We start from the raw sequence: 282 nt of genomic DNA on the forward strand, positions 1-282 counted from the left end.
TGTGTGTGTGTGTGTGTGAGTGTGTGTGTGTGTGCGTGTGCTAGTGTGTGTGCACTTAAGCAGCCCTTAGTTTCTGCTCATCCATGTTTATGAAGGTTACGAAGGGTTAAGAGGAGTCACAGGGCAGGCGTTTGCGTTGTGATGAGCGGAAGACACTGGAGGAGACACGGAAATACACATTTACAATGCAGTTGATGGAAAGTGTAGATAGAGCTGCGTAGTTGATTTTTTCTGTATGTCAGTCCACATCCGTCTGCCACGATCTCTCTCTCTCTCTCTCTC

This window comes from Aplysia californica, unplaced genomic scaffold (genome assembly GCF_000002075.1).
Source record: "Aplysia californica isolate F4 #8 unplaced genomic scaffold, AplCal3.0 scaffold00221, whole genome shotgun sequence".
NCBI classification, from domain to species: domain Eukaryota; kingdom Metazoa; phylum Mollusca; class Gastropoda; order Aplysiida; family Aplysiidae; genus Aplysia; species Aplysia californica.